Source organism: Oncorhynchus gorbuscha, linkage group LG07 (assembly GCF_021184085.1).
Source record: "Oncorhynchus gorbuscha isolate QuinsamMale2020 ecotype Even-year linkage group LG07, OgorEven_v1.0, whole genome shotgun sequence".
NCBI classification, from domain to species: Eukaryota; Metazoa; Chordata; class Actinopteri; order Salmoniformes; family Salmonidae; genus Oncorhynchus; species Oncorhynchus gorbuscha.
In genome coordinates this window covers 59196058-59210613 of record NC_060179.1, presented here as the reverse complement: position 1 = coordinate 59210613, position 14556 = coordinate 59196058, and the positions used below count along the sequence as shown (strand labels likewise).

At 43.2% G+C, this 14556-nt stretch overlaps 1 protein-coding gene across 6 annotated transcripts in view; it reads right to left on the bottom strand.

Annotated features, from left to right (window-relative positions):
* myocd (myocardin) overlaps window positions 1-14556 on the bottom strand; it is a 162879-nt gene that overhangs the window by 98709 nt on the left and 49614 nt on the right. The gene's annotated exons all lie outside the window — the stretch shown is intronic.

Here is a 14556-nt window from a genome sequence, read left to right as displayed (position 1 = left end):
ACCCTCTGTAGTGCCTTGCGGTCGGAGGCCAAGCAGTTGCCATACCAGGCAGTGATGCAACCAGTCAGGATGCTCTCAATGGTGCAGCTGTAGAACCTTTTGAGGATCTGAGGACCCGTGCCAAATCTTTTCAGTCTCCTGATGGGGAATAGGCTTTGTTGTGCCCTCTTCACGACTGTCTTAGTGTTTTTGGACCATGATAGTTTGTTGATGATGTGAACACCAAGGAACTTGAAGCTCTCAACCTGTTCCACTACAGCCCTGTCAATAAGAATGGGGGAGTGCTCGGTCCTCCTTTTCCTGTAGTTCACAATCATCTGCTTTGTCTTGATCATGTTGAGGGAGAGGTGTTTGTCCTGGAAACCACATAACCAGGTCTCTGACTTCCTCCCTATAGGCTGCCTCGTCGTTGATCAGGCCTACCACTGTTGTGTCATCGGCAAACTTTATGATGGTGTTGGAGTCGTGCCTGGCCATGCAGTCATGAGTGAACAGGGAGTACAGGAGGGGACTGAGCACGCACCCCTGAGGGGCCCCTGTGTTGAGGATCAGCGTGGTGGATGTATTGTTACCTACCCTTACCACCTGGGGGCGGCCAGTGAGAAAGTCCAGGATCCAGTTACAGAGGGAGGTGTTTAGTCCCAGGGTCCTTACCTTAGTGATGAGCTTTGAGGGCACTATTGTGTTGAAAGCTGAGCTGTCGTCAATGAATAACATTCTCACATAGGTGTTCCTAACTCAATTAGGAGATTGAACCCTCTCTTAAATGTTGCCTACCTCAAATAAAATAAATGAAGTATACATTTAATTCATTCTAACCAGAGATGAAGATATCCAAAGTTCAGGCAATTGTGTTTGATTTAACAACTTGTCTCGCACTTGAAACTCATTACAACGGCCGCAAATAAGTGAGAAAATTAAGTTTCAACAACGTTCAAAGTAATCCTATGGGTTTTCGGTGAGTTAGTTACCGAGATTAAGTTTTATGAGGACATTTGGTCAAACAAATAAGTGGATCTGACTCTGACCTGAATGCATTTGTGTGGGAGCATATACTGTATGTTACTATCACTGTGACCTCTACTGTAACTCCTGTCCTCTATTGGGTGGGTATGACACCGCTCATGTTCACATGGGAATGGGGTGGCAGCGTAGCCTAATGGTTAGAGCATTGGACTAGTAACCGAAATGGTTGCAAGTTCAAATCCTCCGAGCTGACAAGGTCGTTCTGCCCCAGAAAGAGACAGTTAACCCACTGTTCCTAGGCCATCAATGAAAATAAGAATTTAACTGACTTAAAGAACAGAAATCCCCTCTTTGCTCTACGGAAGATCAGTCATACCTTATCTAGAGTGTTCTACACAGCTTTCTTACTGACCATCATGCAAGCATACCATAGCACACTCTGTTCCAAAAGAAAGTTAAGATTGGCCATCTCCTGCAAGCTATTTTAGACTGATGAGTATGTTATATCCAATGTTAGGATTTCTCTCTCTCAGGTTCTCTCCTTCTTTCTTTTTCTGTATCTTTCCTCCCTTTCCATCTCTTCTTGGTCTAATCACTGTCTCCATGTTTGAGGACGGAAAACACTGGTCAGGTCAGGACCCGACGACAAAGACTAGACGTGTTTTCTGACACAGATGAGAGGATGGGGGCCAGATATGGAGGAATGGAGGTGGGGAGGATGGAGGGGGCCTTCATGCCAGACACACGGATCGGCCAGGATGGCCAAGAAATGCAGGGGAGGTTTCCTGCCCCGGATCCTGGGTTGGGAACAGTGTATCCCATATCCCACTCTACTCCCATCCCCAGATCCCCGGAGACACAGAGCCACAGAGCAAGGGAGCCAGTAGGGCTGGAGCAGAGTAGGAGTCAGGGAGCAGAGAGAGGAATCACACCGTGTTCCTGTACCCACATACCTTCCTCTCTCTCAGCTAGCTGTTTTTTCTCGCTCTTTCCCTCTCTCTCCCCTCTTCAGGAGTCTAGTTGGACCAGAAACACTGTGAAGGGTTCCTGTGTGTGTGTGTGTGTGTGTGTGCATGTGTGTGTGTCTGTGTGTGTCTGTGTGTGTGTGTGTGTGTGTGTGTGTGTGTGTGTGTGTGTGTGTGTGTGTGTGTGTGTGTGTGTGTGTGTGTGTGTGTGTGTGTGTGTGTGTGTGTGTGTGTGTGTGTGTGTGTGTGTGTGTGTGTGTGTGTGTGTGTGTGTGTGTGTGTGTGTGTGTGCTTAGAGGAGTCCCTTGGACCCAGTGGTTAACCACTGATTTGCACTAATGACACGCTGCTGTGATTTGTGCTACAATTTGCTGCGTGGCAAAGTTGTCTGATTCTGATGTTGATGTATGAGTCACAGAGGCTCTGAAGCTATGCCGAACCGTTCCAGCTATGGCCTGCAAAACACAGACATATAGACCTATCCCCTAATCTGACTGTGCTGGGGTTACTGTACTGTTGAACGTTCATATTATATGATTCACGAGAGATCATATATAACAAGCCTAACAGGGCCACACAAATGAGACACGGGGGTGAAGTATCGAGACTAGAAAAGATTGAGGTTGATAAGGGACATTATTATTCCCTTATCTTATCCCATAGACGGTTGTAGTATGGGAAATCCCATCGTCCTGTTCCCATCAAGAGAATGGGTCATAGGGGTACAAGAGACTAGGGACACATGAATCACCTCGTTAAATATCGTCCCCTTAAATCTATCTGCCGTTCAACAACTCACTCCATGTGACCCTTCACACTGTCTGTTTACATGCTTCTATTGGTTGAGGGCAGAGCTACAGTAGAGGAGAGTCTCTCACTATGGGATTGAGTGGCGACCCTAAAAAAAAACTAAACAAAATGCCTCTGGGACCAGTCCAAAACAAGAGGCCATAGGGGGTATGGGGAGGAGGGGAGGGGGAGTTCGCTGGACTGGACTGAGGGGAAATCCCATAGAAAGACTGTGTGCATGTGTGTCCTTGCGTGTGTGTGTGTGTGTGTGTGTGTGTAGATTCCATCCAGCCAGCCTGTAGTAAGAGACCCTGATGTACTTAGCAGCAGCTGTAGGGATCATCTCTGGCTATTGGCTGTTCTGCTGCGGTACCCGGCCCGTCGCCGTGTTTGTTTGGGTCTGTTTGTGGACCATCAGATGGGAAACAAGGCAGACCAGCGTTCTCTGGAGGTCCTGAGGGACAAAGAGACCCAGACCGACCCACAGGATGGGGACATTGCCAACATGCCAAGATACCAATGCTAGAATGCCAGGGCACAAACTGCCCTGATTGTCTGTTACATAGGATTACATCAAGGCGTAGAGAAAGCAGTTTCTTTTTTTTTTGCTGCTATACTGGAATTGTCACTTTTTGACACTTTATCCTATTGCTGTCAGCACAGGAGGCTGGTGAATGGAATTAAACAAATGAAAACCATGTGTTTGATGAGTTCAATACCGTTCCATTTATGCCGATCCAGCCATTACTATGAGCCCGTCTTCCCCAATTAAAGGTGCCACCAACCTGCTGTGTTTCTCAGGGTGTGAGCCACTTATTGAAATCTTGAAAATAGAACCAAAGCATAATTGTACGCTCAAGCAGGGCGAGCCTCTCGCAAACCTGGTGCTTCCATTGAAATGAATGGGAGCATCTCATACTAGGAAAAGCTACGCATCCGGTGTAGCAGGCCCGTAGTGCATAAGATGGTGTACGTCATCCTGCCTGTCTTCACTGTGGGACAAAATAGATTAACTTGACTGTGGATCTCAGTTGTCGTACAAGATGGATGTGACAATGCTAATAGTGAGTGGATGAAAACACGTTCAGAAACCTGTTCAAGAATTGCCATCGCTCCTCAAGATCGCCATCGCCACACATAACATGTATTGGGGTGTTTATGACTGTGGGAATTATCTGATAACAAACGAAATGCTTGAAGTTATGACAAATTGCCTATACTCTACATATGTGTACTGTATATGTACATTGTATATGTTCAGAGTGCAAATTAACAACATATATGCTCCTATATTTATCTGAGAGTGATGTATTATATTAGTAACAATAATAGCATCAATATCGATAACTGTATCAATATCGATTACTGATCAATCAACCAATAACTAGTCATATCTGAAAGCAAAATGTTCGGCACATCCAACCTTTGTTTCAGTCAGAAGGGAAGTAACTCTAGTTCCTCCTGGCTTTGAGTGACCTTTCAGAGTTTGGTGAATGTGCCACGTCCAGTTTAGTAATATCATAAGCAAACACAGAGCCCTTCACTGAGCTATGAATCATAAGTCACAGACGACGTGTATTAAGGCGGGAGGGAGCCCTGTATGAGAAAGTGCTAGCGTGGATTTAGACCTCGCCATGTCAGACTGTGTGGGAAACACAAAGAAAGGGGCAGGGACAGTCACAAGGGTCACCCTACTCCCAGAGACCTCCCTCCCTCTCTCTCTCTCTCTCTCTCTCTCTCTCTCTCTCTCTCTCTCTCTCTCTCTCTCTCTCTCTCTCTCTCCATCTCTTTCTCTATGTACAGGTACAGTGCCTTCAGAAAGTATTCACAACCCTGGACTTTTTCCAGTTTGTTGTGTTACAGCCTGCATTTAAAATAGATTCCATCGAGATGTTGTGTTACAGCCTGCATTCAAAATGGATTCCATTGAGATGTTGTGTTACAACCTGCATTTAAAATGGATTCCATTGAGATGTTGTGTTACAACCTGCATTTAAAATGGATTCCATTGAGATGTTGTGTTACAACCTGCATTTAAAATGGATTCCATTGAGATGTTGTGTTACAACCTGCATTTAAAATGGATTCCATTGAGATGTTGTGTTACAGCCTGCATTTAAAATGGATTCCATTGAGATGTTGTGTTACAACCTGCATTTAAAATGGATTCCATTGAGATGTTGTGTTACAGCCTGCATTTAAAATGGATTCCATTGAGATGTTGTGTTACAGCCTGCATTTAAAATGGATTCCATTGAGATGTTGTGTTACAGCCTGCATTTAAAATGGATTCCATTGAGATGTTGTGTTACAACCTGCATTTAAAATGGATTCCATTGAGATGTTGTGTTACAGCCTGCATTTAAAATGGATTCCATTGAGATGTTGTGTTACAACCTGCATTTAAAATGGATTCCATTGAGATGTTGTGTTACAGCCTGCATTTAAAATGGATTCCATTGAGATGTGGATTCCATTGAGATGTTGTGTTACAGCCTGCATTTAAAATGGATTCCATTGAGATGTTGTGTTACAGCCTGCATTTAAAATGGATTCCATTGAGATGTTGTGTTACAACCTGCATTTAAAATGGATTCCATTGAGATGTTGTGTTACAGCCTGCATTTAAAATGGATTCCATTGAGATGTTGTGTTACAGCCTGCATTTAAAATGGATTCCATTGAGATGTTGTGTTACAGCCTGCATTTAAAATGGATTCCATTGAGATGTTGTGTTACAGCCTGCATTTAAAATGGATTCCATTGAGATGTTGTGTTACAACCTGCATTTAAAATGGATTCCATTGAGATGTTGTGTTACAGCCTGCATTTAAAATGGATTCCATTGAGATGTTGTGTTACAGCCTGCATTTAAAATGGATTCCATTGAGATGTTGTGTTACAGCCTGCATTTAAAATGGATTCCATTGAGATGTTGTGTTACAACCTGCATTTAAAATGGATTCCATTGAGATGTTGTGTTACATTTAAAATGGATTCCTGCATTTAAAATGCATTTAAAATGGATTCCATTGAGATGTTGTGTTACAGCCTGCATTTAAAATGGATTCCATTGAGATGTTGTGTTACAGCCTGCATTTAAAATGGATTCCATTGAGATGTTGTGTTACAGCCTGCATTTAAAATGGATTCCATTGAGATGTTGTGTTACAGCCTGCATTCAAAATGGATTCCATTGAGATGTTGTGTTACAGCCTGCATTTAAAATGGATTCCATTGAGATGTTGTGTTACAGCCTGCATTTAAAATAGATTCCATTGAGATGTTGTGTTACTGGTCTACACGCCATAATGGTGGAATTATGTCTTTAAGACATTTTTACAAATGAGTCAATTCAACCCATTTGTTATGGCAAGCATACAGTAAATACGTTTAGAAGTATAAATTTGCTTAACAAGTCACATAATAAGTTGCATGGACTCACTCTGTGTGCAATGATAGTGTTTAGCGTGATTTATGAATGGCTACCTCATCTCTGTACGCCACACATACAATTATCTGTAAGGTTCCTCAGTCGAGCGGGGAATTTCAAACACAGATTCAATCACAAAGACCAGGGAGGTTTTCCAATGCCTCGCAAAGAAGGGCACCTATTGGTATATGAGTAAAAATGTAAAAAAGCAGAAACGGACTATCCCTCTGAGAAAGGTGAAATGATTAAGTACACTTTGGATGGTGTATTAATACAGGCGTCCTTCCTAACTCAGTGGAATTATCTCCAACTGGCGGAGAGGAAGGAAATCGCTCAGAAATTTCACCATGAAGCCAATTGTGACTTTAAAACAGTTACAGACAATGCAATTACTCCACAATACTAACTTAAATGACAGAGTGAAAAGAAGGAAGCCTGTATAAGAATACACATATTCTAAAACATACATCCTGTTTGCAATAAGGCACTAAACTAAAACTGCATAAAATAAGGCAAAGAAATGTTAGGGGAAAATCCAGAACAACACATCGCTGACTCCCACTCTTCATATTTTCAAGCATGGTGGTGGCTGCATCATGTTATGGATATGCTTGTCATCAAAAAGTACTAGTAAGTATTTTAGGATAAAAAGGAAATGGAATAGAGCTAAGCACAGGCAAAATCCTACTGAAAAACCGGGTTCAGTCTGCTTTCCAACAGACACTGGGAGACAAATTCACATTTCAGCAGGACAATAACCGAAAACACAAGACCAAGGATTTGCTTACCAAGGCAACATTGAATGTTCCAATATGGCAAGGCTTGAAAATGGTTGTCTAGCAATGATCAACAACCAACTTGACAGAGCTTGAAGAGTTTGAAACAGAACCATGTGCAAAGCTCTTAGATACTTTTACCCAGAAAGACTCGTGGCTCTAATCGCTGCAAAAGTTGATTCTAACACGTATTGACTCAGGGGTGTGAATACTTAAGTAAATTTGATTTTCTGTACTTCATTTTCAATAAATTAGCAAAAAGTTTGAAAAACATGTTTTCACTTGTCATTATGGGGTAGTGTGTGCGGATGGGTTCAAATATTTGTAACAACAAAATGTGGAATAAGTCAAGGGGTATGAATACTTTCTGAAGTCTCTCTCTCTTACACACCCACACCACTGTCCCTAAACACTTCCTTTACTTACGTTTCTACATGTCTCCCACCTCTCACACTCTTATTCACTCTCCTCAATACCCATCACCCTCTCTGTCTCCCTCTCACTCTGTTTAGTCTGGCCGTTTACAAAGAATATACAAAAGGTCAGCGTCCTATCAATGTATGTTTATAAGATTAGCAATATCTCTTTTGATGTGTGTGTGTTTAATGAATGAGGATTACTTACAATTTTAATTTCCAAAGAAGCAAACAAACGTGTTGTATTATTCAAATGTTATATGATGTCAGTATTTATAGTAGGAGCGTCGTTTTCGAAAAACACAACCCAAATAAAATGATTATTTTGTTGCTGAGAATCACAAACACATCGTTGGGCCTTGGTCACATTGCACCTGTTAATAAAGCACAGGCACTAGCTGTTTTCTAAGCCTGGGAGGACAGAAGATAGAAATAGCTTTCCCATGAGCTTTGGGTCTAAAATAAAGAGCAGTGGCAAGGAACGCCCACTGCAACAGAGAGACGACCTCTGTCGTGGGAACCATGTCAAACTGTCTGTTAACTTCTGAACAGGATCTACTGTACAGAATACATTAAATACCTGTATTGACCTCGCTAATAGTATGATAATTTATTTTTGGTGGGTAAATACAGTGGTAGAAGGTAGGAAGAGTGTGTGTGTGTGTGTGTGTGTGTGTGTGTGTGTGTGTGTGTGTGTGTGTGTGTGTGTGTGTGTGTGTGTGTGTGTGTGTGTGTGTGTGTGTGTGTGTGTGTGTGTGTGTGTGTGTGTGTGTGTGTGCGTGTGTGCGTGCGTGCGTGCGTGCATGTGTGTACTAGCAAGAGACCCCTATGAGGAAGGACTGCACTGTAGCTTTGTCTTAAGAACCCCAATGAAAGTAATCATTACTCATTGTGCATTTATTTCTAGTGTTATTATTTTTTATGTTTTATATTAGTTCCATTTTCTTCTCTCCGTATTGTTGGGAAGGGCCAGTAAGAAAGCATTTCACTGTTAGTCTAAACCTGTTGTTTATGACGCATGTGACAAATAACATTTTATTTTATTTCCAGTTCAAAAAGGTCTCTTGAGCCACCCGAGTGGCGCAGTGGTCTGAGGCACTGCATTGCTGTGCTTGAGGTGTCACTACAGACCCGGGTTTGATCCCAGGCTGTGTCACAGCCGGCCGTGACCGGGAGACCCATGAGGCGGCGCACAATTGGCCCAGTGTCATCCCGGTTAAGGGAGGGTTTGACCGGCCGGAATGTCCTTGTCCCATCGACCTTTAGCGACTCCTTGTGCGGTGTCGGGCTTCGGTCGGCAGCTGGACGATGTTTCCTCAGACACATTGTTGCTGCTAGCTTTCAGATAAAGCGAGCAATGTGTCAAGAAGCAGTGCGGCTTCCATATGGGAGTTGCAGCGATGGGACAAGACTGTAATTAACAGGGGAGAAAAAGGGTTAAAAGTACCAAAAAAATAGGTTCCTTGAGGAAACCCTCTGAAAAGGGTCTTCAAGTAACCCCAGTTCAAACTGGAACCTTATGGTGATGGGAGGGATTCAATTTTGACCCTTTTTAATAATATATTGTAGAGGTGGCAGACCTCTACAATATATTAAATTGAGGGCGTGGCTTTCAGATAGTTATTTTTGGCCACCTGTTAGCGTAAATGTCATTCCTGTTCATCATGTTAAGTTTGTGGTGTACTAGGGTAAAACTTTCCTTGAATATTTATGCATATTACATATTCTAATATAATATTAACATGGCTGATTACATACTGTATAGTAATAAAGTGGTAATTATTCAAACTTTGGATTTGCATAGGCTCTTGAAGAACTCATTCACCTCCGTTAGCCTCTTTGAAGCTACAAAACAGTAAGTGTTCAACATGTGATAACAATACAACAGACGAACAGGAATAACATTTACTCTAACGGGAGGCCCAAAAAATATATATTTTAAAGACAAGCCTTCACTCCAGGGTTCCTCCAGGAACCTGTTGCTACAATTAACCATTAAATGTTCCTCCAAGAACACCTCAACTAACCGAAGGTGCTACCCGTTATCGAGACGGCAAACAAGTCCACAATGTTAGGTAAAGTAATAACACTTACACAATGCAATGACCGTTTATTAACAGGAAACTGGAGGAAATTCCATGAAAATTAGTCAACTGTCCGGTTGTTGTAGCGACAGTAGAGCATCCGTTGAACTGAAGCGAAGCACACAGACAGACAGGGCGACCGGTACACCTTTGTCTGGTCTTCTTAGGCTGTGCTCTACTTCAATGATGATGACTCTGTTTTGGCCATGACTCCCTTTTTCCACTGCTGAAAAGTTATTCATAATCCTCCTAATAATTCAGCGTTGTACAGAGAGAGGGAAAGAGAGGAAAAGAGAGAGAGAGAGTATTCACAATCTAAATTTGAAGTTCTTCAGAAGTGAATGGGTTTGTCATCTGCTGTAATAATAACAGTCAGTTTTCCATGTCTCTGGGCCTGTAAGGGAGGCTGTTTACATGGGGAACACTAAAAGATCCAGAGGGGAGACAACAGCCCCAGATTCTCACCACCCGCAGGTCCTCGTGGGTGGGCAGTGTTTCACCCAGACACCCCCAGACGCACAAAGATCATCCAGAGGCATGGACAGATTTTTTTAAAAGAAGGGGGAAATTGACAGATTCTATGCCAAATAGCCTATTTAATGACAAAGCCCTTTCAACTTTTGTTATCTGGACCTAAGAGCTTGTCACTTTAAAGGGGAAAGTTGAAAAATGAAGAGATTATCCATAAACAAGAGACTGTGGAAACCCCCTTTCATCCATGTGGTCCAGTTAAGTGAGGGTCATAGCGACAAGGTCAAATGCTGCAGGTTAGAGGTCAGAGGTCATGGTGGAAGCTAAATCAAAGGTCATGAAACGTGACATCACTTACTGCTTTACTGCACATCTGATTGTGATTTTGAATCTAAATATAGTCCACCACCTTCACTAGCAGGGGAACAAACTGTATAGAAACAGACAATGTACAAACTGATGAAAAAACGGTTCAAACAATCAATTGAACTTTAGGTATAGCCTACCAACCGATACATCCAGCAAGTAGACTAGTCCTAACTTAATCTATGACAATTAACACCACAACTTAGACTACACAGACTGTGTGTAGTGCAGTCTCCTCTCTCTTCTCTCCAGGTGTTTCTGTGCTCTAACTCCCTGTTCTCTCCTCTTCTGAACTCCCATGACTTCCCCCTCTGGGGATAATTTATGGAGAGAACCAGCATCCAACTCTACTGTCTTCTACAGTACAAAGCTTTCCTCTTCCACCTGATCTTCATTACCCTGCTATAACACATGTTTATGAGGATCCACATCTTGTATCTTGTATCTTTTCCATAGACAAGAGTTCAGGTTAGAGACGGGAGATGAACCAGTAAATTACATGGGTCGGAAAAATTTAACTTCTCTTTAGATTCCTAATATATGTGCAGTGCCCAAGACCCTCATTTTGTATTGCCTGTAACATCATAACTGTAACATGTATTGTATCTCTGTACATGTGTGACTGGTAGGCTATAGATAATGTATTTCCCTGGAACAAAAATGTTCCAGATATTTACTTAGCTTGCGTTGAGTGGAGTCTAGGCTTTCATCGTTAATCCTAAATAAAGACCTGTTCTCCACTCAGGAGCTCATGCAAGGCCACAAATCATTCCTATTTATATGCACCTATATTTCTCCTATGAAATGGTAAACAAGTCAATCTCTTTCCAGCATCTCAGATATGACTCTGAACTCAGACCAGAAAGCTTTTCACAGTAACTCTTGTCAAGACAAGGAGAGTTCTGACAAGCTTTACTGACATTTTTATGAACCTCGGAAGAAAAAAGATTTTCCCAAACAACAAAGCACTTCCCTTCTCTTTGGGAGTATATTAAGATTCTTCAAAATTATCAGACACAACCTTTAAAGGGTGGCTGAACTTCCTAGTTTGGCCTCGTTTTAGATTTGGTTCATTAAGAAATGCCAGCGGCCATTACTGAATTCAAACGTGAGTTGGTTTCGGGGGTGTGGTTTGATGTGGGTGTCTCGTGTTTGTGTTTGCAGGTGTGAAGAGTTAGACAAATTATTTTGCCAATTAGCTTCAACCGGTTGGTGTGTGCCCTTGGAAAAGTTTGTTTCACTTGGATAGCCTATCTCCGGGGTTAGTTAGGGACCGTCAATAAATTACACAATGTAAATTAGACAATATTTCACCTTTAGTTCTCATTAAATTATTTTAAAATGTTAATTTTTACAATTTAAAGTTGGTTTGAGGTTTTAAAGTCACTGACCTTTTTAGCTATTGGAATTTTGACATATTGTCCCATATACGTACAATGTGGAACTTACCGATGCTCCCTAACTAGCCCCATCAGGATACTCAAAGTCAACCCAAATTTACTGCGGGCATTACAATCGGGACCGCTAAAGCTAACTCTCTCTCCTCTGCTCTCATCCTTCTAGACCTATCGGCTGCCTTCGATACTGTGAACCATCAGATCCTCCTCTCCACCCTCTCCGAGTTGGGCATCTCCGGCGCGGCCCACGCTTGGATTGCGTCCTACCTGACAGGTCGCTCCTACCAGGTGGTGTGGCGAGAATCTGTCTCCTCACCACGCGCTCTCACCACTGGTGTCCCCCAGGGCTCTGTTCTAGGCCCTCTCCTATTCTCGCTATACACCAAGTCACTTGGCTCTGTCATAACCTCACATGGTCTCTCCTATCATTGCTATGCAGACGACACACAATTAATCTTTCCCCCTTCTGATGACCAGGTGGCGAATCACATCTCTGCATGTCTGGCAGACATATCAGTGTGGATGAAGGATGACCACCTCAAGCTGAACTTCGGCAAGACGGAGCTGCTCTTCCTCCCGGGGAAGGACTGCCCGTTCCATGATCTCGCCATCACGGTTGACAATTCCATTGTGTCCTCCTCCCAGAGCGCTAAGAACCTTGGCGTGATCCTGGACAACACCCTGTCGTTCTCAACTAACATCAAGGCGGTGGCCCGTTCCTGTAGGTTCATGCTCTACAACATCCGCAGAGTACGACCCTGCCTCACACAGGAAGCGGCGCAGGTCCTAATCCAGGCACTTGTCATCTCCTGTCTGGATTACTGCAACTCGCTGTTGGCTGGGCTCCCTGCCTGTGCCATTAAACCCCTACAACTCATCCAGAACGCCGCAGCCCGTCTAGTGTTCAACCTTCCCAAGTTCTCTCACGTCACCCCGCTCCTCCGCTCTCTCCACTGGCTTCCAGTTGAAGCTCGCATCCGCTACAAGACCATGGTGCTTGCCTACGGAGCTGTGAGGGGAACGGCACCTCAGTACCTCCAGGCTCTGATCAGGCCCTACACCCAAATAAGGGCACTGCGTTCATCCACCTCTGGCCTGCTCGCCTCCCTACCACTGAGGAAGTACAGTTCCCGCTCAGCCCAGTCAAAACTGTTCGCTGCTCTGGCTCCCCAATGGTGGAACAAACTCCCTCACGACGCCAGGACAGCGGAGTCAATCACCACCTTCCGGAGACACCTGAAACCCCACCTCTTTAAGGAATACCTAGGATAGGATAAAGTAATCCTTCTCACCCCCCCCTTAAAAGATTTAGATGCACTATTGTAAAGTGGCTGTTCCACTGGATGTCACAAGGTGAATGCACCAATTTGTAAGTCGCTCTGGATAAGAGCGTCTGATAAATGACTTAAATGTAATGTAAATGGGTTACGTGCAGCTGCACTTCGAATTGATGATTACTTGTGTTCTGCCAGCTGTGGGCATGTGTGCAGGATTGAAACAAACCCAACCATTTATGTTGTGATGCAGTCACAACCACAACCCTCACCAAACTCAGTTTTGGACGACACTGACTTTATGACCAAAATTATCCTATTTACTGTTTCTGACTCATATCGATGCCACATAGGTTTTTTTAAATGACACGTTGGTTTAAGGGCAATTGCTCTTTAACGTTCACAAGCTTTCCTTTCCTCAGTGTGTTTGATACTAAGATGGCTGGATGTTTTCAATAATTTCTTCTTCATTAATAGATATCTCATCATGATAGAAATCATTCAGCATAGAAATCCAGTCTATGTCTATGCATTGCAGCTGCAGTGTGCTCATATAGCCGCATTACTATAACACAGCTCTGGGAACTAAAACGAGATGTGTGACCTCAGATTGACCTCTGTGGTGATTTTAGACCTAAAGGAAGTGCCACATGGGCTAATCTCCTTTTAGGACAACACATTAACCTCTCCATGTCCTGGAGAGGCTTTGATGGAAGCCATGATCCCCCAAAAACACTAGTATTCTGCTCCAATACACAGGCTATAGTAAAGAAGCATGATACACACAAAATACAGACATGAAGATACACACACTAAGCTGCCCTATCACCTGATTGTATTGTGTGTGTGTGTGTGTGTGTGTGTGTGTGTGTGTGTGTGTGTGTGTGTGTGTGTGTGTGTGTGTGTGTGTGTGTGTGTGTGTGTGTGTGTGTGTGTGTGTGTGTGTGTGTGTGTGTGTGTGTGTGTGTGTGTGTGTGTGTGTGTGTGTGTGTGTGTGCCTGTGCGCGTGTGTGTGTGCATAATGCATGCCGCCTGACCTTAACAGCGAAGCATCTTTCCAGGAAATAGAATGAGAAAAAATGCAAACAAAACTAGACGTACGAAAAGCAGAGGGCTGTTTCACTCTAGCTAGTTAGATGTTATAGTTCTCCTGACGCCAAGCGGTTTGAAAACAAGACTGCTGCCGCGAAACCCTGACATGGACAAGGCCTCATGTGCTTGTCTGTGACATGTCAGAGAAAGCACAACTTAGTAAAATGTCAAACAACTACTAAAACGTAATCGTATACTACGAGCTGCTGTTATATCATATTGACATTAGTCACGTTCTCAAGCAATTCCATTATTTGGTTGAACATGCAAAATGATTGGTGTTAGAAATGAAATAAACACTTGACGTTAAACATTCCCTATAAATATTTGATGTAATGGGAACTTGGTGTAAGTTGGCACTTTAAGTCGAGGAGAAACGGTTTGCAATGACGTTCTGAAACTGTGTGAATGACACAGAGGAGGGCTATTCATATTCCACTTGTTTTCACAGGGGACAAACAGGCACCCACGCACACATACATGCACATGTGAATGCATGCACGCGCTCACCCAGTAAGGCATGGGCG